This window comes from Arvicanthis niloticus, chromosome 14 (assembly GCF_011762505.2).
Source record: "Arvicanthis niloticus isolate mArvNil1 chromosome 14, mArvNil1.pat.X, whole genome shotgun sequence".
Taxonomy (NCBI): Eukaryota; Metazoa; Chordata; class Mammalia; order Rodentia; family Muridae; genus Arvicanthis; species Arvicanthis niloticus.
The window spans coordinates 13,721,897-13,749,325 of record NC_047671.1 but is presented as its reverse complement, the minus strand read 5'-3'; the positions used below and the strand labels follow the sequence as shown (position 1 = coordinate 13,749,325).

General features: G+C 46.9%; 1 protein-coding gene and 1 long non-coding RNA gene across 4 annotated transcripts in view; one reads left to right on the top strand and one right to left on the bottom strand.

Annotated features, from left to right (window-relative positions):
• Positions 1-1,107: 1,107 nt before the first annotated feature.
• LOC143434266 (uncharacterized) lies at positions 1,108-5,250 on the bottom strand. Its single transcript, XR_013103612.1, has 3 exons — positions 5,060-5,250; positions 3,421-4,890; positions 1,108-2,532 (listed from the first exon to the last, which is right to left on the bottom strand). It is a non-coding gene; the product is annotated as an uncharacterized LOC143434266 (long non-coding RNA).
• A 92-nt stretch (positions 5,251-5,342) lies between these two features.
• Positions 5,343-27,429, top strand: part of Zbtb7c (zinc finger and BTB domain containing 7C) — a 321,321-nt gene continuing 299,234 nt past the window's right edge. For 2 of the 3 annotated variants that reach the window (XM_076912444.1, XM_076912445.1), the window contains exon 1: positions 5,343-5,495. The gene's annotated coding sequence lies outside the window, so the exon portion shown is untranslated. The remainder of the gene's footprint in view (positions 5,496-27,429) is intronic. The other variant, XM_076912446.1, reaches the window with a different exon arrangement.

The following is a 27,429-nucleotide window of genomic DNA, read 5'->3' as shown; positions in this document are numbered from 1 at the left end:
CAAGTTGTCTAGGCTTCCATTTAGATTCTCTTGGCTACTCCAGTCCTTTATTAAAGCTGTTAACCAGCCTCTATAGGGTCTGGTGGGGCAAACAAAGCAGGTAGACATAGCAGCACAGCTTACCCATAACTGACTTCTCTACACTAGCACCTTCTCTAGGAAGACAGTAACTGGAGGAGGGTTAGTGACAAGGGATGAGATGTGTTATAGCCAAGCTGGGAGTAGTAAGAGCAAGCTGGATACAGTAAGAATTAGAAAGATCTAGAAGTAGAGCTTCTAACCCTTAGTATTCTGTAGGGAAGTCTGGCCCCTGGGGGACATCACAGACATCTATTAAACACACCAATAATTACCATTGGCTTATACACATATATTTTAATATTTTCTATCTTTGTATTTAGCTCTGTTTTGTGGGTAGAGATCGAGACTGAGTTTGCCAGTATCATTGTGATAGTCTGGAACTTTCTACCTAGACTAGAATGGCGTCGAAGTCATGGCGACCCTTTTGTCTCTACCTCCCTCTTCAAGTCTATTAAAGAGAAAGTCATTCTGGTATTTATTAAAATGGTAATGAGGATTGCAATGGAGAGTACTGCAATTGGGGGAGAGATGAGACAGAAGGAACTGGAGAGTTACAGCTAAGGAGTAGAGTTTGGAGGGGGCTCAGTTAGTGAGCTGATGGAAAAAAATTACTAAGGCAAAGTCAAGGATAGGCAGCTTCTTGCTAAACTGACCATACAGGATTCTGGTTAAAGACAGACAAGAGCAATCAGAGATCAAAAGTACAGGGAAAATTTGAACAGATATTGAGGTCAAATGTCAAATGTGATGAGATCTCAGTCAACTGACCAAGTAAGATTCTTGCAAATTTGGACCAGGCAGGAGGAGGAGAGGATCCAAGGATGAGAGGCCAGTCTGCCAAAAAGCTAAAGGGAGTCTATGTATAGTTTTATCAGAAGAATCTTAGTTAATGCTAAGTTAAAATAGACATACATACATAGGTTATGCATGTATGATTAATATAAGAAACAAAAAATAAAACATTTATCTTTACTAACAGGAAATAACTCTTGTCTGAGCTATGACAACTGAATATAACATGGACTCCTGGACTAGATCTGGACTGGAATTTATTTTGTTTTCTTTTTTTTCCCTATCAATGAGAGTTGATGAAATGTTTAGAATAGATAATAGTGTTGTAATTGATGGCTTTGCTCTGATTTTGATTATTTTGATAGAGGATGTCTTTTCTCTTAGAGAACACTCAAGAATTTTTAATGAAGGAGTCTTACTATTTACTCTCACATGATTTCTGGAAGTGATAATATAAAGCACTCATAGCAAATGTTAGCATCTGGGGGTCAGGCACAAGCATGTGTGTGAGTGTGTGCATGTTCGTGCGTGTGCGTGCGTGTGCGTGTGCGTAGTGTGGTTGCAAGTGGAGGACAGAGGACAACCTTGGGTTTCACCCTTAGGAATGTCGTTCTCCTTCTTTGAGTCAGGGACTCTCATTGGTCTGGGGTTCACCTGTCATCATTTGAGACAGGGACACTCATTGGTCTGGAGCTCGCCAATCAGGCTCGAATGGCCAGTAAGCCCCAGGAAGCCTCTGGTTCTTTTCATGTGCATTAGCAAGTGTGTGCTTTCAACTTTTCTGATAATTAAAGATACAGTGAGGAAGATGGGAAGAACCTGGGCCTTGGTTTTGTGGAATTCATATTCTCTCTCTCTCTCTCTCTCTCTCTCTCTCTCTCTCTCTCTCTCTCTCTCTCTCTCTCTCACACACACACACACACACACACACACACTTCTAGGGGCAGTATTTAAGAGTGGAACACTCCTGAATTGCCAGCACAAACCCAAATGCTTTTCATGTCATTCTCCAGATGTTGTTGACATCAGAAATTTTATATATACAGTGGTCACGACAAAATGTGTTTGTTATATTACAGTTTTCACAAGGATCCTATAACAGAAATACCTTTATGAGATCTAATTCTGGAAGCAGTTTCAAAAACGTCAACTCTTTCCCTTTCCGAGAGTCTCTTAATATCTTTGGGAAATAGGTAACTGTTAAGTTCAATTCTCAGTCATTTCTTTGCAACTGTTACATTAACACTGACAGCTCACATAGAACTCCATACAGATGATACACAGTTACCCCTTTGTGAATGTGATTCTTGGGGTAACTCTTGCCCACATCTCATCTCACCTGGTCACCCCAGCATCTCCGTGAAATACAAAGCATCTCCATTATTATTCCTCTTTGAAGGATTTGCTAGTGGAAGCTCCAGGCAGTTGGATGGTGAGCTTTCCCAGGTTAGCTGATTAAACGGCAGGGTCTGATGGGGAGTCTTATTAATTATGGCAAAGTGAAGTTGACTGTTGCACTTCTGTACAAGCAAGCGCACTCAAAATAGGTTCCACAAAGTTCACTGGACCTCTATCATCATGTGCGACCACACTCACTTCCGGTTTTCAAAATGATATTTTGTGTTCTTGCTTAGCCGTTCACAAGGCCCTGGATTCCATCTGCAACAATATTAATATGACAAACAGATTAATAATAAAAACAAAATCGAGCAGGGTCTGGTGGTACCAGCTTGTAACCCTGCCTAATTTGGAGGTCATGGAAGGAGAATTGTTAAGTTCAAGGCTAGTTTGAGTAACTGTGAGGCTGTCTCAAAATAAAAAATGGAGAAAGGACCGGGAGCATATGTCAGCTGGTAAAGTGCTTTCCTAGCGTGCGTGAGGCTCAGTCTCTAATATGGAAACAAACAAGCCAAACCCCCAAAATCAGTCAACCCAAACCCACCTTACTTATTTGATTTCTCTTTTCATGAAGTCCTGTTAGGTATGAGTGAGTTGAACATTCTGGAGCTTTCTCTAGAATACCTGCTAACTCCCAGCACTGCAGAGGAATGCCATCTTAACCGTGTGTGCATTTCGAGAGGTTTTGCCTTCAGTACTAAGGTGCAGTCACCTTGAGGCTCACTGTGGAGAGCGTAATGAATGGCTGGTCCCTAGCTCTTGGCATATCAAGCTGTTTAGCTGTGAATCATTTTCTCTGCACCACAGATGGGAGGAGAAACTTTACAATTCTGAACCGTTTACTTTTCTAAATAGGACACCTTTCCCCTGACTGCCCTATTTCCCAGAACTGGCATTCTTGCCGTCTCAGGACTGAACTTCCAGGTAGTTCCTGAAGGCACCCCGACACTTGGCAGGGGCACAGTCAGATTTATGGCTCAGAAGACAGCATTTAGCTGGCTCAGCAATATTCCACATTGCTGAAAACCTGTTAGATGAAAGGAAACCATACAGACAACCTCGTTTAGCAAGGCGACCCACAACCAACAGCCTCCTAGTTGGGAGGGCAGTGGTTCCAGGGCTACTTAAAGAAAGGGGTATTATTATTACCACTCTGGAAGATCCATTAACTTGGAAACTGACATCCTGAGCCTAGAAAATCCATTCATTTCTCCAGTAGATTTCTCTAGACTTCCATGGACTTTTGTGTAATTTGGATATGGTTGTCCGAACTTGAGTTGGAGGAATTCCTGAGTAGGAAGAGACAGGTCTCATAAGCCCATTAGTGCCATATAACTGTACCCAAACCCTGTGTTCTAGATGCTTCCTCTCATTGTTTGTTCTTGGTTTTCTCTAGTCACTTTCACCTAGTCACTAGGTGTGTTTTCCATTGTCATATATGTATAATATATAATGTATATGTATACACAATGTCTCACAATATCATTTCTTGGTATACATTTAGTATGTGAATTGTTGAAATGAAGAAGGAGAAGGGGGAGGAGGAGGAGGAGAAGGAGAAGGAGAAGAAGAAGAAGAATAATAAGAAGATGATGAAGAAGATCATTTCAATGGCTAGGACGAATCATCACGCGAAACTGCAGGAATTCCCTAAAAGATATGTTGGCGTGTTTGCAGCCCTAGAGGAGTATCACAGCGTCCCAGGGCTTCTGCCTCCTGTTGATATGGGTGGCAAAGATTTGAGGCAAAGTAGTATCGCTTCTCTTTTGCGCCACTATTGGGCGTCCCTCGCTGCTCAGGAGTTTGAGATAAGTCAACTTTCCTGAGCCTGAGGAAGGAGCCTCAGAAATGATCAGCCGACCTCTGGGCAATGTAACTTCAGATGGAGAGATCCTATCTGGGTTGCACAAAGGTTGGGAGCAAAGCTGATTGGGGTGTTTCGGCCTGTTGGGGTCGAGAACCTCTGCCTCAGCGTCATCTAGTCCTAGACAGGACGAGAGAGTGCTGTCTAAGAGCCTATTTAGAAAAGCCGGTCCACACTAACACACTACACGTTGGTAGCCGCGGGGGCGGGACCTGGCAGGAGGGGGAGGAGCCAAGACCTCACAGGACACGCCCCTTGGTTGTTTCAGAAAGCCTTCAGAGTTACTGTTTTGCGGGAAGCAGGGTACACGGGAGCTGGGAGCTTCAGCCCAAGAAGGTTTTGGGGGGGCCTCATCCAAGCGTCCTGTAAGACGGGCTTGCTCACAGGGATTTGGGCGCTCTGGGGTGCTGCAAGCCGACATTCACTGGTATCTGCGAGGCGTCTTGGGACGCTCGATGAAATTCCTGGAGCAATAGAGAAACTCCTCACTTCTCTCTGCTTTTAGGTAGGAAAATAGTTGTCTAGTAGTTTAATTTCCCATCCTAATCGGACTCTGCAAAAATCGTGCACCAAGCGACTGAGCCAAACTCTGCAGCCCGGCTGCTTTGGGCCGGGTGTGCGCCTAAAAACACCCTGCAGTTTCGGACGAGCGCTCCGGTGTGAGCCGGTCCAGCCGGGCCGCAGAGGGCGTCTGGAGACCGGAGAAACCGCGGCCGCCTGGCCCGTCGCCTCGGCCGGGGCTGTCCCTTTAAATCCTGGAGGAGGCAAAGAGAAAAAAGAAAAGAAAGAATAAAGACACGAAGCCCCCAGCGCTGGGTGGATCTGCCGCCCCCCCTTCCGCATCACCCTCTGCGAAGGGACCTGACTCTCTGCTCGCCGCCCGCGCGGGGGTCCTGGGCGTCCCCAGCAGCGCCGCCCACTCACCAGCGACTGTCAAAATAGAAATTAGCGGAGCCGGGAGGAGGCCGGGCCGCAGCAAGTGCATGTGTGGCAGGGTGGGGAGGGGGCGGGCGCGAGCGAGCCGGAGAGAGGCGACCGCACACATCCGGGCCCTTTAGCCCCGTGCGGCCCCCGAGCTGCGGGCGCGGGCGCTGGGCGCGGGGCGCGGGGCTGGCAGCCGCGGCGCGGGAGGCGGGGCGTGCGGAGGGCGGAGGCGCGGCCCCGGGAGGGAGGAGCTGCCCGCGCGCCCGCCGCTCGGCTGCACAGCCGCTGGAGCAGCGGGGCCACGAGACTCTGACAGCGGCGCGGCCCGCGCGGCTCGGGAGCGCAGGGACGGACGGACAGCGGCGGCGAAGGAGGACGCGAGCGCTGCGAGCCGGAGCCAAGTGCGGGAGGCGCGCGGGGTCGGCGGCGCGCAGAGGTGAGCAGCTCGGCGCGCGGGCTGTCAGGGGTCTGCTTCCCCACCTCCGCTGCCTAGGCGGGTCGGGAGGTCGCGGGGCTCCGAGAGGATGGCTGTGCGTCCTCGGAGCCCCGGAGCGACGGCAGGACCGTTGCTAGGAGGCGGGAGGTCCGCGCGTCCCGGGGCGCCGGCGGGGGGCAGGGGCGCGCTCCGTCGCTGGGCAGGAGGCGGGGGGCTGCGGTGGCTATTCAGGGGCTCGGTGCGTGCGGCAGCCATGCAACCGAAGGAGGCGGGCGGAGGCAAAGAGGGAGAGGGGGAGGGAGGGGAGAGCCAGCAGAGAGGGAGCCAGCGAGCGGGCGCCGCGCCTCCTGGCTGGCACCGCGGCCTGGAGCGAAGTGGCGCGCGGGGCTCTGAGGGAACTTCTGCCGGCGCGTGCGGCCCCGGGCTCCGCGGCGCCTCCGGGCCCGGGCGGGGCGAGCCTCTCGGCAGCCACAGGTGGTTCCTGCCAAAAGTTTTTTTGCTGTACTTCTGCCGGGAAGGAAGGTTGGAGAGCGTTTTGGGCAGTGGCGGTTTTGTGTTACTTGGGCACCCGAACCTCGCGCTGTCTTTTCTCGGACGCCGAGAAAGGGGCTGTCAAAGGTGGAGGGGATCCCACACTTCTCAATGAGAACCGAGGGTTGCCTGGCGGCCAGGACCCAGGGGACGCTCAGAGGAGCATCTCAGCTGAGGGTACATGGGCAAGTTGAGATAAATGGGCGCACTCACATAATTCCTCCGGGCCTTGATAAAGCGAAGCATAGCCCTCCCGGGAACCTGTCATCCCTTCTGGGCGGCTGGAGATCTCTTCCTTGTGACACTCGCGGTGGAGATCTCTTCGTAGCGACAGACGCGAAAACCGCGTGCGCGTCTTTGCTCGCCGTATGCGCGTCTCTTGCTGGGTTGACAGCGATCTCAGATCGCTAAGAGGCTTTGTTATTCGCGCTGTTGGTTTGGTTTCCCCAGGAAGAAGGCCAGGGGCAGCCCCGAAGGAATCGCCACCCCCCTCCCCGTCCCCCTTACCTTTCATGTCTGCATAACTGTGGAGACAAGCACTCGATCAAGCTTCGGGTCCACAGCTCAAGGCCCAAGTAGTTGAGGTCCGCGGCTTGTGCTATCATTGCAAAGCTAGGGCTGAGGTTTGGGGGCTTCTGGGACAGAGAGGAGAGCGGAACCGGGACGAGAAAAACACTTAAAAGAGGAGGTGCTATGTCCAGCTTTGAGAAAGTCTGAGGTTCTGTGCATTGGCTCCTTGTTGGCTGGGTAAGTATGCAGGGCAGCCAGGTAGAACCACCAGGGTAGGTTAGGCTCTGGCTGAAAGAAACCATTATTCCCAGAGAGGGTCTGATACTTGGGTGTTGCAAGTAGGTACAAAACCGCAGAGTTGGAAACAGTCCTTCGTTCTCCTTGGTCCTAGTCACACTCGGGATTCCCCCGCTGCACCCACAAAGCAGCGAAGGGCTCTCTGCTTTAAAGGAGGCCACAAGATTTGGGGAAAGAAACTCTAGGCATTAGGAGAGCTCATTCTATAACGAGCAATCCCAAGACCAAGGGAGTAACCTACCACGGTGGTAATGGAGCACGGAAAGTAGAAATGAAACAGCAACCCAGGCCCCCTTGGACAAAATTCCCTGGGGGGCAAGGTCTGGTGGGCTTGTCGACAGAAAAGCTCCCGGACCCTGAGCCCATTATGGGCTCATTTTCTGCTACTTTGTACACTCACGTTTTCGATCGAAGATACCCCGTTTCCTGTCCCTTGTCCTTGACCCAACAAAATCAGGACAGCCACTGCAAAGTCCAGTGTGACATGGTCCCAACTTTTTCTTCACCCTCATTGCCCCAAATCTCCCAGATTCCTTGGGCAACATAATGTGGCTTGATTAGCCAAGCTGAGTCTCCAGCTTGTCACACTGAAGCACCCACTTTCTGTAGGATGCCAGAACTGTTTTCCTGGTAATTAGGTTTTACAGATATTTTTGAAAGGGAGCCCAATTTTGGATCAATTACACTTGGGCACACATTCAGTGCTGTTGTGGATACCAAACGAGAGAGATGAGCAATTATCTGGGGGCTCTGGAATGAGTGTTGTTATGGGTATTTGAAATAGCTATTAAGTATCAATGAATGGGTTCTCAGTAAATGTTTTTTTTTTTTTTTTACTCTGTATTTTATTGAGTAAACAAGTGTCTTAATTAAAAAAAGAGATTTGAGTTGGCCACTTAGATTTTAGGCACTTTTTCTTTACCACTGTATGTAGTGTGTGTTAGAGGGCAGAATGTAAATGATCAAGAGGATTTTTTTTCTTCAAACCAAAACATTCTAGGGCAAGGCTTAGCCTTCAGTCTGTAATATTGTATATGGCTAGGCAGAGCCTCGCTAGGTCAGAATAAGACTGGGTGGAGTATGTGTCGATCTGTATTAGTCAGAAGGGGAGCATGCTGGTAGTTTCCTTGCCCTCAGGGACATGTTGTATGAAGAATTCAAGGCTGTCAGTGCCACCGTGAGTAATTTCTCAGCTCTCTTACGTAGACAAGGATCAAGGTCCCACCCGAAACCCCACCACATTCAGAACTCCACAGGAAATGAAGAACAAAATAAAAGTAAAAACAAGACTTGGGATCATAATAAGAACAAAATATTTTGCTAATGTCGTTCACTTCCATTTCGTGCTTATCTCATCAGCATCTGCAATAGCTAGACAGATGGGGAAACTGAGGCAGATTGAGGGGAAATGGTCTGCTAGTGCATTAGCCTACTACTATTCAGCGTGGGCTTCTCAGACTCTCCAGCAATGCTTCGGACCATTGTCCTTCCTAGGACTGAACACAATTGATTGGACACAGTCACCAGGACACCTTGTTCTCTACCCCAGCTGATGTTGGCTTATTGTCCTCCCTCCTGAAGAAAGCCATGAGAACTTGGAACCAGCTGGCTAAGGCTGGGCTAGGGGTGTGAGATCTATGTCTGTGCAGGCCTGAAGGAGTCGGTCTATTTATAACCCCCCTTTCCTTTCCAGGAAAGAAGAAGCTTAAGGGTCTGGAACTATCTGCAATACTGACTTCTCTCCAGGGTGATTGTGTCCCATTGAAAAAGAGCCTGCCACCCAACCATGTCAGATAGATCCCTGATCTGGGAAAAGGATCCCACAAGGCTTCTTAGAGCCTTACTGCCTTGGGGATTTAAGCTCCAAGGACTCCCTAGAGTCAGTATCTTAGTTTCTTAGGAGCTGTTCCTCCCACCCCCCCCCTCCCCCAATGCATAGACAGGCACCTCAGACTGAACTGCTGAATAGAGTGTAGTAACAGCAGTAACTATTATTCTGCAGGAGATTCTGAAAGTGGCAGATTAGACAGGACTCTCTCTGACTTCAGAGGCATGTCTGTGTGGTGTCGGAGGTCTGGGGCTTGCACTCCTTCCCCACCTGCCCCACCCCCACCCTCATGGTCGCCTCTACCATATTTACTCTAAACACCAATCTCAAATCTTCTTTGTTCTTGATTAATGCTACCTGTCACAACACTGCTTACAACCTCATTCCTGAGACTCCAGATTTTCTGCCTGGGCTGGTGGTGGGAGGAAGGGAGGTAGGAAAACCATTTTGCTGTATCTGAATTGGGCTGCCCTAAGAACCATCTCAGGGGCCCATGGAGGGCTTCACCCAGGCGGGAAGACTTAAAGAAGAATCCCTAGATAGAAAGAAGAGTTGGTATAGGACCACAGAGGCAGGTACATAAGTCGATGTTTTCCAGGGTAGGGATTTTGGGTAACTCTTTAATATAGACTTAGCATCCAGGTCAAGACTGGCTGCAGAAACACTTTGCTTAACCAATACCACAGGCTGGGCATGGTGACTAGAATCAAATTGGCTTCTTTATTGACAGTGTGGTGTGAAGAAGGGGATATTGGAAGGGCAAGGATGTATAGCAGAGTGTGGGTGAAAAGAGGGGTGGGTTGTCCGACCAACATTTTGATAGCTCTGAGGCCCAGAGAACTGATCATGTACTACCACCAGGCAGGCTAGAAGCAGCCTTTGGTGAGTCAGTAGCTGGGGATGAAGTCTTTTCTGTTGCCAGGTTGGCCTGCACTGAGGCTCCTGCAAGGAGGCTGGCTGGACCTTGCACAATCTGTGCCACTAGGAGCTTGGTCTCTTGACCTCCCTGACTCCCTGTACTTCACAGGCCTGCCCACTCCTTGTTTCTTGAGGGAGCTTCCCATCCTGGTTTGCTATTCTTTGTGTCCAGAATGCCCTTCCTTCCCTGTGCATCTCCCAGCTGGCTTTGCCTTGTCATTTGGGTCACAGTGGAACGGTTCTGTTATAGTGAGATTTTGGTCCTTTTCTTTACTGCTTGTCTTCCCCACTGGAGTCTAATCTCCAGGAGGCTGGACCCTTGTTTAAATGTTTGTCACTGTTTCCTCCACATCAGAGCTGTGCTGGTACACTCAAGTAAAAAGTGGAGGGAATGTACCTGTTGGAGTTGTTGGGATGTGTGAAAGAAGATGCAGCCAGGGTCTCTTCATCTCTTCAGCCCAGAGTCAGAAATAAAGCTTGTTATAGGTGTCCTGTTGCATAGCAGGAAGGGGACATAGCATTCAAGAAGCACAGGCCATCATCAAAGTTGGCTTGGGTAGAGAAGTGGCTTAGTGGCAGGACTGAACTAACTCTCTCTCTCTCTCTCTCTCTCTCTCTCTCTCTCTCTCTCTCTCTCTCTCTCTCTGGTGAGGGAGAGTCCAAGCATCACGCCACCCTTGGAGAGTCAGGAGTTGTGTTTTTCCACCAGTGCCATTCATTGGCAGCATCTTCAGAACAGCTGTGGACAGCCGCTTGCCAACATGAATAGAGGGAGGGTCCCTCTCCAGGGCCAACGGGTCCACTCGGCCCCACAGGCGGGGAGAATTTTATTACTGTTTCACACCCTGTTGACTTCCAAACCCCACAAAGACAGAACTTATAATAAACAGACGCACGGGGAAACTTAGAAAAGGTCTGAGCGTTCCACTCACTGCTGCTTGTTTTCTGAGTATCAAAGCACAAATAGTCGCTCAGGAAATCTGGAGAATGTGGAAGAGCACAAAGTTAAAACTGCTGCAGCACCCTAAATGTGTTGCACCCCACTCTGGTCTTTTTCTATATCCAGAAATAAACATATAGAAACAGAAGTGCACACATAAAATGTATCTATGTGCAGCTTCCCCAAACAAATAATAGCACCCCATCTTCCCCTAACCAGAAAGGTGGCTTTCTCCTGAAACCTGACACTTGAATTCCCACTGTCTATTACTGATGCTGGTGGAGAAAGAGGCTCCTCACACTTTAAAAAGACCTTGGGTGGCTTTAGCTTCTGTACTTCAAATAAAGAAAATGGTTCTATTTTCCAACACACTGGAGAGGCATCTCATGCTTCTCTCTGTACCATCATGCTAAGGACAAGGGGTCTGTGGTATTGCACACAGTATAGAATGTCTGGAAACATATTTGCCATGAATACATAGCTTCCTTTCAAGGACTGAATTATACCTTATTTGTCTGCTATAAAAGAGATTTTTTTTCAATGCCCATTAGCTCATCATTCTATGACCTAAAGCTAAGAGAGGCAGGAAGAATTTAAGAACTGTAAACCTATGTCATTCCATTAGTGTTTAAAGGGATTGCTGGGGACGTCCATTGTTCTTTCAGGGGCTGGGACTGTGGCCTCCATCACTGCTGTGTTCATGGCTTGCAAACATGGCTGGCACACATTTGATGGATGAATAGAATAATGCAGAATCCTTCCTATGGGAGGGGAGACCCTAACAACGGTCATAGTTGTCAAGGTCTCTTCAGAGTGTGCTTGGCTGGGAGATTGGAGGAAGAGCAGAGAGTAACCATGCAGGAAGCCTGACTTCTAAAAACAGTAATGACTTATTGCAATGAGGTCCAGAGAGGTTTTAGTGAACTCTTGTGTCAAAGCCTGGAAGCACTCACCTCCCTGGGGACCAGAGTGGGAGGATTGGCAGGTGGAGGGCAGAGCTTCAGCAGCAACGGACTCTTCTGATTGGTGATCGCTAGGGCTCAGAACCCAATCCCCAGAGAGTCAGTTTTTGGGTTTGTGAGCCCTGCCTGCCCCCTAAGATTGACAGAAAAGGAGACAGGCTGAGAAGTCAGGGGCTGATGAGGAGCACAGTGTTTGGAACTGACCAGCTCTGAGTCCATCCATGGCTTTGCCACTTTCTTCAATCATGACCGCATGTTATGTTATTTAACCCCTCTACTGTATAATGGCAGTGCCAGCTGATGGGGGGAGGGGGGAAGGTGAGGGGGGAGGGGAAGAGAGAGAGACAGAGAGAGAGAGACAGAGAGAGAGAGACAGAGAGAGACAGAGAGAGATGGAGACAGAGAGACCAAGACAGAGAGAGACACAGAGAAAGGGAGAGACAGAGAGAGTCAAAGAGAAACACAGAGAGACATAGAGACAGACAGATACATACAGAGAGACAGAGAGGAGAGACAGAGACAGACAGAGACAGAGGGAGAGAGAGGCAGAGAGACAAAGACAGACAGAGACACACACAGAGAGAAACAGAGAGAGGGAGAGAGGCAGAGAGACAGAGACAGAGAGACAGAGAGAGACAAAGGGGGGAAAGAAAGTCAGAGAGACAGAGATGGAGAGAGATGGAAATGACGAGACAGAGAAACAGAGATAGATGTATAGAGACAAAGAAGGGGAGACAGAGAGGGAGAAACAGAGAGATGGAGAGACAGAGAGACAGAAAGGCAGAGAGATACTGAGAGAGATACACAGAGATATAGAGGGAGAGAGACACAGAGAGAGACAGGGAAAGAAAGAGAGAGAAAAAGAGAGAGAGAGAGAGAGAGAGAGAGAGAGAGAGAGAGAGAGAGAGAACGTGAGCTAGTTCATAGAATAGCCTCACAGAGAACCAAGGGCCAGTACAGGAAGCCATCATTACTTAGTCACTTCGTGAATTTGTTTCTGAGGAGGCTGGAGGGGAAGATAATACTAAGTATTGATGCCTTCAAACACCCAAGACATTGTTGTCTTCTGCCCCCATCCCCCCAAGCTGCTACCTATTTCAGGAAGAAAATCTAGTCTATAAGAATGATGGCTAGTTGCTCCCACACTTGGTAAAGTGGGCCCTGGGCAGCAGAGTAGAGCTGGCTCTGAAGGCATTGGGTGCAGTTGAGCCAGCCCTGAGGGTGGGGAACCGACAGAAGGCAGCAATCATCCGTGCAGCCATCTTGAGCCATATACCCTGACAAGAGACTTGATTACAACAGCCTACAACAGCTGAGCACACTCTGATAACATCTTGTTTTAGATACCCAGAATCTTCCCTTGGGTGTGTGAGACTTAAAGGTATGATTTAGAGCCGAGACTTAAGGGGGTGACTTAAGGTGTGATTTAGAGATAAGACCTAAGGGCATGACTTAAGGGTGTGACTTAGAGGCATGGCTTAGAAGTGAGACATATAAAAGGCAAGAGGCAGACAGAAGAAATTTTTAAGTGTTAGGCACTTGGAGTAGGCACTTGAGACTTGAGATAGGCAACTAGGATTAGACACTGGTACTTGGATGAGACTCGAGACTAGAACTTGGAACTTGGAGGCACTAGGGACTAGAAACTAGGGACTAGGAACTCAAGACTTGGGACTTGGACTAGGAAGAGAGCCTGAAGAATAAACAGGATTGAATCACACTCGGTCTGGTCTCCATTCTCCGTCCTCACTCTCTCTCTTGCTGAACCCCGACCCTCAGACTGGAGCAGCTTGAGGCAGTACGGGCTCTAACAATTTAGCCCCCAAGGCTTTTGGCAGTGCAGGTCTCAACATTGATAGAGCAATCTGAGACATTTTGGCCCCCAAACGTGCGGCAGCTCGGGCCAAAACATTTTTGGCCCCCAACGTGGGGTAGAGCGGCTCTCAACACCTGAGGGCATGAGAGCAGGCGAGCTGATCCTGCTCCTGCTCATGGTGGTGTTGGGTGACATAGCTAGAGCAGTACTGGAGAGCTGGTGGTCAGATAAGAGAGAGCTGATGGACTAGCTCAGTTACCACACAGGCCCAGATCCAGGGTCCTGAATTGGCCCTTCCCTAAATCTCTATCAGCTGCAAACTGTTGAGATGCCTGAAAGGGTCAGTCCTGCTGTTCCAAAGCTGTAGAGTCTCCATGACACAGAGCAACAACAGGATAACTGGGAGGAGTCCTAGTGAGCATCCAGTATTGATGGTGTCACAGAAGCCAGAGACCTCGAACCAGACCAATGACTCATTGCAATGAACATTTGCAAGTAAAGACGCGTGGACAGAGGGATAGACTGTGGAACACACTGTGACACACTACAGCTTCCATGATGAGATGGTGTTTATGCTTTGTTTTTTTTGTTGTTGTTTGTGTGTGCATATGTGTTTTATTTGGGCTGGGGGAGGTTGCAAGGGCAAAGGGCAGATATGAAGAGACAGGAAGATGAGTTGGACTGGGGTGTATGATGTAAAACTCGAAAGGCGTCAATAAAAAGTAAAAAAAGAACAGAGACTGTTGGGTGTAACTGCTTTACACATGGGTAGAGTTGACATCACTCAAGTGGTACCGCTACCCCTCCCTGCTTCCCCACCTTGCATGGAGTGGAGAAGAAATACGCTCATTCAAGCCAGGAGCTTAACCTTCTTAGTGCTGCTTCCTATGCACGTGGGCACCCACTGGTCTTTGCACTGAAGGCCACTTGTCTTTAATTGACAAGCAGGAGCAGATCAGTTTTGTTGACCTTGGGCCAAGTTGAGAAGCAGTGGAACCTAATAGGAATTTAGGATGCATCCTCTCTGTACATTAAAATTTTCCAGTAGCTACATTTTTTTTTTTAAAGTAAAAAATGGGTGGGGTGAATTTTAGTGATGTATTTTATTTAGCCCATTACAGCCAAAATGTTGCCATTTTAACATGGGCCACTAGATCTCTTTCAAGTACTCAGTAGCTCCCAGGCTGGTGGCCGCCATTCTGGGCAACATAGAAAGACTAGGGCACAGGTTAGGAGGACCAGTCCCTGGGAGACATATGCTGTGAGGGAATGTTACCTCAGGAGAGAGGGCATCACAGGCAAGCAGATTACAAGGGAGGCAAAGTGCAGACAACCTGACTTTTACTGTGGCTCAGTGGAAGGTGTATGCTGTGTGCCTGAGCAGGGGTATTCCACCTTCGTGGGCCTCAGTTTCCCCATTTGTCTGTGCGGTTAGATTATTTCCGAGAGGCATGCGTGCTCCAGCGCCCTCTAGTTTTCAAGAGAAAGTCATAGAAAGCCAGTTCAGCCACTGTAGATTACTATGGAGAGGGTGCAGGTAGGATGTGAGACCACTGTAGGGACCCAGGACCCAAATGTCCTCTTCAGAGTCTGTGCGTTAGTTCGTACACTAAGCTCTCCACAAATGAACTGTGTTTGGTCACTAAGGTAAGCTGTGACAGAGTGGTTTGGATTTGGGGCAGGGCCTTGCCATGTTGAAACTGGCATTCTCATTGTGCCATAATTCTGAAGCTGCCTTCTGTCTGTGGTCATCCCAGAGGGCTGTGAACATCGAGCATTAAAAGATGGGAGTGACCCGGCAGGAAATATTAGCACACAAAAAGGGGAGCATTTTCAGTTCTGTCATTAATGGGCACCGGGCCTGTCCAGAAAGGATGTGGAGGAGGGAGGGATCGGGTAGGCGTGTTTGGAGGGAAGGGTGCGACCAGTGTATTTTTGGCTTCTGAAGTCAGAACCGCCGCTTTTCCTGTGCTCTGGTGAGGGCCACTTGGAGTTTTATCTCCTTCCCATGCCCTTCTAGAAGGGGGAGGAAGCCTGTTCTCTCTTTGAAGAACTATGCCTTTTTAAAAAACATGTTACCATCAAGTATCTAGCTAGTGATCCCCTGAGGGATCCCCATCTCCCAGACAGAAAAGATGCCCAAGAAAGCTGGTCCATACGTAGAAACAGGCCCAGAAGGGCTGCATCGCTCCTGAAACCCACACCAGCAGGCAGCTGAGGACTAGATGCCAGAACCCATATCAACCTCCTGTCTCCCCTGAAACGGTAGGGTTCTTCTCTGCCATGGCTCACAGGCAATTCCATGGGCCTCTCTGAACCATTTTTTAAATAAGGATTTCTTTTCTATGTTTTCATAAACTACATTTTTATTACTTTCTCCACATTGTTTGCTTTGAATTTTTAATTTAATTTTTTTTTTCTGAATAGGTCAACACTTACATGGTTTAACATTTGAGAGGTACAAAAGGGTATTAGAAGAGAAACATCTCTCTTTGGTGGCTGCTAGTCTCATTACCCTAGACAGCTTCTCCTCATGCTTTCCTCAGTTCAAAGACAGTTAGTGCACACACAGAAACATGGATGTGCAGGTACACACATGAATGCATGTTTTAATAATATCGGCCACCTATAAACAGATCAGACCATTGTATTTTGTTTTCCACTTTCTGTTCTTTGAGATATCCTTTTTAAATTTCGATTTAAAATTTATTCTTTTTTTTTCCCTCTTTGAGACAGGGTCTCACTATTTAGCAATGTCTGGCCTAGAACTCACTCTATAGACCAGGCTCGCCTTGAGTTTACAGGTGTGTGTGGGGGTGGGGGAGGGGGGGAATATCAATTTGTAGCATCAGAGGAAAGATTTCAGAAGTCAACTCTTTCCTTCCACCATGTAGATATCAGGTATTAAACTAAGCCTATGAGGCTTAGAGGCAAGAGCCTTCAGCCACCAAACTGTCTCTGAAGCCCATCTCGGAGATACTTTAAAATCTGACTGATTATTTGACTACTCCTAATACATGAGTATGTTGGTTTCCAGTCTTCTGTTAATACAATATCTAGTGATGATTTTTTTTTAACAAAAACATCCCTGGTTTTTCTGCATACAAAGAACTTTTCAGCTCTGGAAGAGTAAGTTTGCTATCACTGAGCATAAGATATTTCAGAGGATAAACTTTCTTTATTCCTTAAGTATAAAGAATAGAATGAGGGACTGAGGGAGAGCTTAGTCATTTCATAACGTGCTTGTCAGGTAAGCATAAGGGGTCCTAAGTTTGGACCCCAGAACTGCATGGGGGCACCCATGTGTAACCCTGGTACTGAGGAGAAGACAGGAGGATGACTAGCACTTGCAGGCTACCTAGTCCAGCCAATCAGTGAGTCCCGGGATCAGTGAGAGACCTGTCTCAAGGAATAAGACAGTGAGGGATAGAAGACACTTAAAGTTGACTTCTGATCTCCTCCAATCATACACACGCACACACGCACATGCACACGTACACGCACACGCACATACACATACACACAGAGGCATGAACTTCCTGGAAAACATAGTCAAACTTGATGTATGAAGCTTGTGCTTCTTGAGGTCCTACTGCACAAGAGGAAATGGTGGGCTACAAGAGAGAAAAGGACTTGAAGACAGCACCCACACTCTGGTGTTATGTAGTGACAGAGTGGAGCAGTCTTGCCCACATGCTGGGGAAAGGTTGTCTAAGGTTTTATTTGCTACAGTCCTGGTGAAGGAATATAGAAGCCCCAGGGTAGGTTCTGGGCACTGTGAATGAGAGGTGGGTGCAGGGCATTAGGAAGGTATCCAGGCCAGTTGAGCAAAGTGACTTGTAAATGTCACTGCTGACATCATGGCCTTGGTCCCCTCAGCTGGTTCCCACAGTCCTCCAGAGGGCAGATTCTTGGACTCTGTATCCTGTTAGCCATTAGAGCCTTTGGAACCTTTCTACATCCCAAGGAATCAGGGCTGCTTCAGAGTCTGAGGCGCAAGAGTGTCACATGGGCCAGTCCCTTCACACGAGTGGACAGTGATGTTACAGCCAGGATGCCAGAGGCTGTTAGTGAGAGACTGACCTCACTTTATGGAAGGAGGCAGGCTTTCCTGTCTGAGCTGGAGGCTGGGGCTCACCTCTCTGTGTTAGCAGCTTCCTGTTCCCTCTCAAATTTAGGATGGTCTGCTTTATATTAATGCTGGCATGAATATGGGCAGCCTGCTCTCTGAAACAGCCCCAAGCTGTGGGGACAGACCCTAGTCAGATGAGCTGAAGCTGCCAGAGTTGCAGATTGGTCCTCAGAGAGCACCTGCTCTTGAATAATATTCATGGCTTTTTGTGTATTTAAGGAAGGAAGCTGGGACCCTGTGTAGAAAACAGGTGTATCTGAGCTCCCGTGGTATCTTTTGGTCACGGGCTTATTTCTTCAGGGCACGGGGAAAAGACATGGGTTTGTGGCCAAGGATTTAGCGATCTCTTCGGAAGATGATGCTACAGACAGGACGTATGCAATCCTTCCGCTCTTGACTGCACGATGCAGGGTAGCTTGGAAAGGCCCATTTAAAGGAGTGGGGTGCAGCCAGGCACAGTGAGACTTGACCTGTGGAAGGGAGCTTGGAGAAATGACACTATTGAGGAACTGCTGGCTGTAAGCTCTTCCTTGTGTGACATGCCATTAATTCTCCCAGCGACTTTCAACTCAACGATATCATTCCCATTTAGCAAATGAAGAAGTAAGACTTGGGATGTTTAGGTTAACTTGCTTGAGGTGGCGTACCTGGCAGGAAGCAATTAGGGGTCTGACAGAGCTAATTCCACAGCCCATATTTTATCAATTATACCGATATTGAGTGTTCAGGGCAGGAGCATAACCTTGGGTGAAAATGTAGTAGTGGGGCTAACATGACATGGGCCAACCTCAGCGATAGTACATCCCTGCAGAAGCAGAAGATGTGGAGGCAAGAGGAAATGCATCCAGTTAGGGGATCAAGTTTGCAGAAGCCGTGGCAAAGTTCAGTCTTGCCTGGCTGGACCCCTCTGTCTGCTTCATTGAGTATTGATATGTTTCAGGGATGTCAAGGTTTGAACTTCACCCTTAAATGATGAGGACTTAGGAAAAGATAAGCCACTAGCTATCAAGAAGTAATCTATATATCTCAATCCAGCACCACACGGGAATGATTTTTTAAAATTATTATCATGTATTGGTTTGTATGTAAAGGCTAGGAGACTTCTTTCAGGAGTCAGTTTTCTCCTCCCACCCATGGCCTCCAGAGATAAATGCCAGGCATCAGAATTGCATGGTAAGTGGTTCTTCTCACCGGGGCATCTTGCTAGCCCTCATGATATCTCTTTCATATAATATTTTGGGAAATTAGTTTTGGAGCCACGTAAAACACTCCTGTAAAAACGCAGCTACAACGGGAACTGCCAAACTCAGGAGTCAAGACACCACAGAAGTTTGTATGTGTTTATCATTCTGCAGAGGGAAAATCCTGTGTCGACCCTGAAATAACATCACTCGCTGACTATGGTTGCCAGAGCCCATGACAGACAGTAAGAATTCCTCTCATTAGAGCCATGCTGGGTGGTGTGGATCAAACAGGGTGTGCTGTTGGGATAGAGAGCTGACAGGGACAGAGGAAATGATTTGAGGGATAGTAAATCCTGCATGTAGTGATCAGGCTTTAGATGTGGCATAGAGACTCAAGGACCCCATCCCAAGGTCCCAGTTTGCATAAGCTTCTTCCAGTGGATTTATGTCTGTCTTTGTAATCTCAAGGTTTCTCTGTCCTAGCACATTGCAAATAAACCACTTAAGAAAACATGCTTGTCTGTTATTTTCCCCGATGCTCTCTAACCTTTGGCAGTCTGTCTCAATGAAAGATTAGTAGGTGGAAGACCTGCATCTTACCTAATGAGGTCATGTTCATCTCGGGCTGTGTGCACATGTGTGAGTGTGTGCTTGTATGTGTGTGTGTACATGTGTGTATGTGTGTATACATGTGTGTATGTGTGTGTACGCGTGTGTGCTTGTGTGTGCATATGTGTATGTATGTGTGTGTGTATGTATTTGTGTGTGTGTTGGGTGTCTTCCTCCATCACTCTCCTCTTTACTTTTTTGAAACAGCACCTCTTCCAGAATCTGAAGCATATTACTTGGACTAAACCATCTGGCTGCTCACCTAGCCCTAGAGATGTCTGTCTGTCCAGCTAGTGCAGGGCTTAAAGCTGTGTGGTGCTGCCCTTGACTTGTACATGGGTGCTGGAGGTGATTTCATGCTTGTGTAGCAATCCCTCTACTGACTGAGCCACACCCCTCATTCCACCTCGGACTTCTCACCTGGAGTTGTGCAGCGTGTTTTCAGAGGATGTGGAGAGCGCTTTTAATTTTGGGTTTTGCTGTGATGGTGGGTGGGGCTTGCTTTTGCAAAGTGTGTCCTAATTCAGATTTCATCTAGTTTCGAGAACTCAGAAAGCTTGCTCACAGACTGGGCACATTAGGGGAGGTCCTTAGTCCTCACCTTGCTAGCTACTGGAGAAAACTGTGTGCTTTTATGTACTGGGTCCTTAGATTTTTTTTTTTAAAAAACTGCTTTGCCAGGGGAATAGGGATAGAGAGAGAGGTTGTAAAACTGAATTATTTGATAAAATATTATTTCTCCTTACATTATAGAAAACTAATCGTGCTATGGTTTCTCTCCATAGCTTTGCCAACAACTCCGTATTCCTTTAGGTTGTCACATACCAGATTCAGCTACCTTGCAGAGAGCCACGTATTTGCAGAAGTCATTAAAAGCTATTGTTTAACTAAAGGCTTTTCTTTCCCTTCCTTACAATTCCAGCCCCTGCGTTTGTGAAGAGCTGACTCAGCAACATTCTATTTTGGGCATCTGGTACCTCTCCTCAGAGCCTGGGCTGCAGCTCCCTCACTTTCTGCACTCTTCTCAGAAATGGCAATTACATAGATTTTGGCTCCAGGTACGAAGTACCCTCACCACAAAAAGACAGTCTTTGTAGGAGGACTCGGCCTGGCCCTGTGCTATCATTAGGCCTGTGGACTGAATTCTCCTTGCCTAGCGAACAAACTAACATTTTCTCCATTATAAATTGCTGCATTCCGTTGGGAAATAGCCGTTTGCCAGGGTGCTAAAACATTTGACTAGAACACTCACTCTTCCCCACCGCACTATCTCTCTCTCTCTCTTTCTCTCTCTTACACACACACATTCAAATGCACTCTCAGAATACACATTTGCATGCATACATCTTTACACACATGCACACATATTTACACACAGTCATATGCACACATATTTACACATATACATTTCTCTTACAATTCACATGCACACAGCTTACATATACTCACATGTATACGTATTTACACATGCACACACTCTCTCTTTCTCTCCTTCTTTCCTTCTCTCCCTCTCTCCCCTTGAGACTGTAGGTGGAAAGCACTCAGCACAGTGTCTGTCTTGAAGCCCAGAACTCAATAAGCATTATCGACTATGGCTAATATTATAATTATCATGCTCAGAAGGAAAATGTCGCCCTGAACTGCTTGTTGTCATACTCCAGAACCAGAAAGTCCTCTTACTTAGCTTAGTGACCCTTCCTGCTGGTTTCCACACTCCATCCTTCATGCACACAGCACATTAAGAGTCTGTTCATTCTTGGGATGTGTGCGAAATTCCAGTTCCTGTCAGGAGAATTTATGTGCGGTTTTCGAAGGCATAATCGACCAGTTAGTATGTGCGCGCTGATTTTATACACACACGCGGGGCCGTTACAGCGCACATTATAATGTCCTCAGTCTCTGCCAAGAATGCATATTTCTTAGCTCTGTGCATTTGCATATTATAGGTTCATAATTCCAAATAGCTGTAAAGATCTCTAAGGAAAATGTAGTCACTGTACTCCGATGCTCTAAATCTCAACAGAGTAGTAGAACCTGGCTAATTTTTGCCCCTGCTAATGTGCCAGCCTTATAATTTTTACACTCTTGCACATACACACAAATCTTTGACTTTATCCTACTTTTAAGCAGAGATTTAATAGCTGGGAGCTGAGTTATGCTGCCTCTTCCCCAGACTTCATTACCTTTCCAAAATATATCATACACACGGCACAATGTACTCTGGCCTCATTATAGATGATTAAAAAGAAAAGATTTGTCAAAATAAATGAACCGGCTGATCTGATCTTCCCCTGATGGGGTCCCTGGCTCCCCCTCCCCCACCTCCACCTTGAGTCATCTCCCCAGTCTCTGACTGAGCTTAGCTCTGCGATGACGCAGACAGCAGACAGCGCCTCCAGAATTGCTCCTGCAAGCTGGTATCACCAGAAAATTCAGCCCCCACCCGACCCCTATCAATTGTTGGGGCATCTGCCATTGGCAATATTTGATCTGACCAAACCAAATAGAGCAGCAGGAAGAAAAGAAACTTACGGAATGATTTACCCTGCTCCACAGGTCAGGTAGAGGGTTTTTTTTTTTTTTTTTTTTTTTTAGTTTAGGGAGAAAGTATTTGAAGCTGTAAGTCTGGTCCCCTCTATCTGAGGTTAGCAAGACTTGGACAGCAAAGCCATGGTAGTTAAATGCAATGGCCTTGGTGCAGATGCTGCCAAAACCACCATGGAGTTGCTGGGCTGGAGTTGGCCAGGGCAGGGGAGCAGGCACCAGTGGCTTCATTGTATGGCTACCTTTGCCTCAGGATGTGATTCTGAATTTTAAAGTGCATGCTGCAAGGAGCCCTCTGGAGACCAGTTACCGTCTTTGTAGGCATCTGAGAGGTTCTGGGCTGTCTGAGGGTGAGGGATATCCAGGCAATTGATGAAGCAGCAGCCAATCTTGATTCAGAATCCTGAGGTTGCTGAATCCATACCGTTTGGGTTCTGACCCTTGTGGTTGATTTTAAAGGAGCATTTGCTTTAGGGATGTGTGTGTTCATGTGTGTGTGTGTGTGTGTGTGTGGGTGGGTGCGCATACATGTATGTAATCTTCTTGTAGGTATCCTGACCGAAACTGTGCTTAGTTTCGATTGAGAGCTTAGAGAGATAAAAATCAAACAAAATATTCGCATTAATGAAAAGTACATTTTCTTTTTTTGTCAAAAACTTTTGGGCTCTGTAGTGCTGGGAGTCGAATACAAAATCCATGCTTGCTAGACAACTCTTATCGCAGAACTACGTCCCCAGTTCACAGATTGCTGCCCCCTTTTAATTTTGCTTTTCTTCTTCCCCTCTCCCCTCCTCTCTTATTTCTTTCCTTTCTTTTTAAAAAATTGCTTTCTTATTTTGTATGTATGAGTGTTTTGCCTGTATATGTATCTATGTGCTATGTGTGTTCCACGTGTGTGCTGGTGCCCATGGAGGCTATACAAATCATCTGATCCCAGGGACGGGTGTTAGGCAGTTGTGACCCAACACGTGGATACGTGGAATTGAACCTGGGTCTTCTGCAAGAAGAGCCAGTGGTCTTAACTCCTGAACCACCTCCTTAGCCCCTCCCCTTCCTTTCTTTCCTTCTCCCTTCCTCTCTTCCTTTGCTTTTATTTCTTTCATGTAGTTCTTTTTGAGACAGGGTTTTACTATGTAGCTTAGTCTGCCTTGAACTTAAGATCATTCTGCCCAAGACACCCAAGAGCTGGGGTTTTAGGCACATATATCCATACCCAGCAAACTTGAACAGTTTTAGAAGCTTTATTGACATACACATCTCATGTAATAGGATTCATTGTGTTTTAGTTATACAATTCACTGACTAACTTTGCATGAATAAGAGTTGAATTCTTGAATATGAATATCACAGCGTGTAGACCTAAGGCTGCAGAAAGGGAAACTGGAAAGCACCCTTGGACGGGTGCTTCCTCTTTCTCTTGCCTGCAGGGGGAGCCACACCATCAGGATGTATGTCAGGGGACATTCAGAGTGTGCCCTTTGGGTCCCACCTGACAGGTGGAGCTCTTCTGTGCTTGGACAGCAATAGTTCTTCCTTGGGTCATCATCAGTTCACAGATGTTAAGATATCATCACATCCAAAGCATATTCATTAACACAGTTGGCCCAAACCATTTTCTGTTCTAACAGCCTACAGAAGCCATCGATGGGCTCATCTCAGCCATTTTTTTCATTATCTGTACAGTGGCTATTGTCCTATAGCTGATGGGAGCAGACCAGGAGCCCTCACACCAGAAAGGAATCTTAGACCTGTGACTCATGACTATGCTTTTCTGGAATGACTTGATGTGAACACAGAAGAACACAGAAGATGGAGTAACGGTCGTTAAAGGCCCACGTGTCCCCTTTTGGGTGGATGGTAGGCCCGTTGCCTGGCCTAGGTCCACAGCCATCTTTCCATACTTCAAGTATTCTTGGTAAAGACTTAGTGCAAGAAAGGAGTGGAGCTCCAGGGGAGACCCCTGAACATAGGCCTTTGTTCCAAAGAAGCCATTTGTTACACCTGGTAACTCCCAGTAAAGAATCAAGCTACTAGAGAAAAAACAACTGTCTTCTGTTTAGAAACCACTACTTCAGATTCTGCTTGTATTCTATTGGGTGTGCGTGTGTGTTGGCTTGAAAGTCCTGAAAATAACAATAAAACAAGTACACTTGGAGATTAATTTTTTTTTAAAAAGGAGTGTTCCACTTTTAAGCATTCAAAACTTAAAAAAAAAAAAAAAAAGCAAAGACCCAGATTGTCTGTAGCTACAAGTACTTATTATACAAACCATGTGTTGTGGGAAGGGAAGCTCTCTTGCTTTGAGAGGGGACAGTTGTCCCTCTGATTCCAGGGACTGTCGTAGAGAATTCACCCTGCCGGGATGCTTGTTTACAAGGCTCCTTTCAGCCTTTGCCAGCTGCTGTGGAGCAGAAAGCCAACTCATCCCTGGAGCTGAGAGCTGCCGGGGGAGAAACGTGAGTGGTGGCATCTGGGCAGTTAGAGCCATGCCACTGACCAGATGTGAGGGCCCGGCACCAGAAGGAGATGGTTGTCAATCCTGGAGCCTTATTGATCCTCTGCAGGCAGGGGAGTGATGCAGACATGGCTTCTACAGGAATGGTTTCTAAGCAGGGAAACCTAGAGCTGCAGGATCAGGGGCTTCTGAGAACTTGTGAGAGATCAGTATAATGGCCCCAGAGCACTCAGATCAACTGAATCAGAACCCCTGGGTTTGGGCTCAGAGCTGTTGCTGAGCAAGCCTCCAGGGAGAGGGTAGGTGTTCCAATGAATAACCGTGGAAAGAAGGAAGGTATTTAAAGTGGCGACTGGGAGCATTGCTCCTCTATCGGTTTTGTGAATGAGGGAATTTGTTAAGCCATATCCGGTTAATTTAGTAGAGTTTCATTATCATGTAGAGAGTATAGTTGACTGATTTGTCTTCCAAACATGTAAGGGGTCACAGTCAGCAAAAGCAGAAAGGACTCTCTTAGAGGGAAGGGAGCAGGCTTTGTAGACTGGCTGGGTCCTGTCCAGTGTGGGAAGCAGAGCTTGTCCCTTCATATTCCTGGTCCTGGTTTCTCTTGCTGTGAAAAGCAGGGTAGCAGTTAGCCCAGTGTAGAGTTCTTGAGGGCACCACAGTCACTTAGAGCCCCTGCCCGGCAGGCATTTACGGAGAGGTCGAGGTCGGCTCCTTGTTGTCTGAGTCCATCCTGAGGGCTGTCACACAGCGGCAGCCATCCAGATGCTATCTTTTTTTTGGCTTCTTTGGAGCTAACCTCCCCCCCCCCCCTTGAGGGAAGGGTTGAGGTTCCAGTGTTCCCACCAATATTTTAAGATGAGGAAATGGAAAACTTGGAGGTTTGAGCCATACAACCGCTCATTAGCAGAAGCAGGGGAGTGGTGGGGTACGAGGGGCCCCATAGCTTTCTTATGCTGGGAAGGATTTGTCCTTCCTCACTTGAGCTGGCCCCACAGCACAGGAAGGGGAATACGAGAGGTCTTAGCGATAGTAAGAGCCAGAGGAAAGTTCTTTGTCAAGTGTCACTGGGTTGCCTCTCGGTGCCTAAGCTTCCCCCAGTGACTAGACAGAGACATTTGGACAACAGAGCAGACAGAATAGGCTGGGGCTGGAACCTGATGCTGGCAGGTGGAAAGCAGCATCTTATCCTGCCCAAGCAAGGGGGCACAGGGAAGCTGACCCTGGGTGGAGTTGGTTTGCTGTCATCTGAAGATACCGGAAGGGTAAGGCAGTGATTATGGTCCTTCAACAGCCTCGAAGTTAAGATCACCTGCTAAGAACAGGCTTGGAAGCTGCTGGCCACGAGAGCAATGGATTCTCTTTCAACTTCATTGACACTCTGATCATGTTGAATTGTTGTCTTGTCTTTGTTATATATGTTGAAAGATTGATTTAGGGGCCAGGCTTCGTGGTAGGGTATCTCTGTGAGTTCGATGGCAGCCTGGTCTACATAGTGAGATCCTGGAGAGAAAGAGGGGCGGGGGAGAGGAAGAGGGAGAGAGAGGGTGCTTTAAAAACACAGAGCTCTCGGTCTGAGATTGTAGTTCAGTAGAGGAGTGTTTGCCTAGCATGGATGAAACCTCAATTTCATCCCCAGCACTCATGAAAGAAGTGGTCTTTTCTTTTTTTTTTTTTTTTTCTTTCTTTTTTTTCTTTTTTTGACTAAGTGTCCCGGATAGTTTTATGTCAATTTGATACAAGATAAAGAAAGTCATCTGAGAGGAGGGAACCTTAATTGAGAAAATGCATCTATAAGGGCTTTTTTAAAATTAGTGATTGACAAGGGAGGGCCCAGCCCATTGTGGGTGGGGCCACCCCTGGGTGTTGTGGTCCTGGGTTCTATTAGAAAGCAGGCCGATCAAGTCATAAGGAGCAAAGCCAGCAAGCAGAACTCCACTACGACCTCTGCACCAGCTCCAGACTCCATGTTGCTTTCCTGTCTGAGTTCATGTCCTAACTTTCTTTGATGATGATACACTGACGTGGAAGTGTAAGCCGAATAAACCCTTTCCTCCCTAAGTTGCTTTGGTCATGGTGTTTCACCTCAGCAATAGTAACCCTGACTAAGCCAATAAAGTCTGTGGAGATGTACAGAGTTTGACAAGATGGTCAAAATCATTTACTGAGAAAGCAATGATATAATTCTGTTTTTATAACAACTGGTCTATGTGCAAAGGTGTAATGAGTATGAAAATATCGAAATTAAAATTTTCTTGTTTTAGCTTATCTGTATGGATTTTCTCTTTGCTAGTGTAAACATATTACTTTTTGAGTTGGACAATTACTGATTTTATATGTGTGTCTAGTTTATGTATATATGTGTCTGTTTGTGTAGTGTACGTGTCTGTATAGTGTATGTGTGTATGTGTCTATCTATATAGTGTATGTTTGTATGTGTCTGTCTGTATAGTGTATGTGTGTATGTGTCTGTGTGTAGTGTATGTGTCTGTCTGTGTAGTGTATGTGTCTGTCTGTATAGTGTATGTGTGTATGTGTCTATCTATGTAGTGTATGTATATGTCTGTCTGTGTAGTGTATGTGTGTATGTGTCTGTCTGTGTAGTGTATGTGTGTATGTGTCTATCTATATAGTATATGTTTGTATGTGTCTGTCTGTGTAGTGTGTCTGTCTGTATAGTGTATGTGTCTGTCTGTGTAGTGCATGTGTGTATGTGTCTGTCTGTGTAGTGTATGTGTGTATGTGTGTATGTGTCTGTGTAGTGTGTATGTGTATATATCTGTGTAGTGTGTCTGTCTGTGTAGTGTGTATGTGTATGTGTCTGTCTGTGTAGTGTATGTGTGTATGTGTTTGTCTGTATAGTGTATGTGTGTATGTGTTTGTCTGTGTAGTGTATGTGTGTATGTGTCTGTCTGTGTAGTGTATGTGTGTATGTGTTTGTCTGTGTAGTGTATGTGTCTATCTATGTAGTATATGTGTGTATTTGTCTGTCTGTCTGTGTAGTGTATGTGTGTATGTGTCTGTGTAATTTCTGTGTATGTGTATGTATATGTTCAGGGTCCTATGAGCACAAGTGTGTGGAGGCCAGAGGCATCTTTTGATATTACTTTCCACTTAAATAAATCTTATTTTTATTTATGTATACATGCATGTGCCTGCTTGTCTGTATGTACAGTATGTACATGCAGGTGCCCAAGGATCTCAG